The sequence below is a fragment of the Mastomys coucha genome, unplaced genomic scaffold (assembly GCF_008632895.1).
Source record: "Mastomys coucha isolate ucsf_1 unplaced genomic scaffold, UCSF_Mcou_1 pScaffold22, whole genome shotgun sequence".
NCBI classification, from domain to species: domain Eukaryota; kingdom Metazoa; phylum Chordata; class Mammalia; order Rodentia; family Muridae; genus Mastomys; species Mastomys coucha.
The window spans coordinates 132,218,218-132,218,962 of NW_022196905.1; positions in this window are offsets into that span (position 1 = coordinate 132,218,218).

Sequence of the window (745 nt, forward strand, 5' to 3'; positions counted from 1 at the left end):
GGGGGGGTGCCGTGGCAGCGGTAGTGGTGGTGGCAGTTAGGTTAGTAGGCAGGTAGTAGTGGTTTGGGTTAGGTTAGGTTTGGAGGTTTTGTTTTGTTTTGTTTTGTTTTTTCAGGTTTTTATTGAAGGTGACTTTTTGGTCTTGTTTTGGGAGTTTTTTTACTATTGTTTTGAGGAGTTGTTGTTTGTTGTCGTTGGGGGGGGTGTCTTTGAGACAGGCTCTATAAAATCCTTAGACTGGCCTCAAACTCACAATGTAGACAAGGATGACTGTTAGCATTCTAAGCTCCAATCTACAATAGCAACAGCAAGGTAGGCCTGACCCACAATAAAAGGGGCCACTTGCCCCCTCCTTGTTCTCTTGTTCTCTCAGTCTCTTCCTTTTCTTGCTCCTACTCTGTCCCCTCGCCCCTTCCCTCCTATCTCCCCATTCCCATCCCCTCTCTCTCCACATTCTCATGGCTGGCCTCTACTCCTCTACTTCTCAATTCTCTCTTTCTCTGCCTCTACTACCCTCTTAGCTCCCCTCCGCATGCCCTTAATAAACTCTATTCTGTACTATATCATCATGTGGCTGGTCCCTTATGACACGTTTTGTTTTGTTGTTTTTCAAGACAGAGTTTTTCTGTGTAGCCCTGGAACTCAATTTCTAGACCAGGCTGGCCTTGAACTCACAGAGGTCCACCTGCTTCTGCCTCCTGAGTACTGGGATTAAAGGCCACTCTTTTTTTTTTTTTTTTTTTTT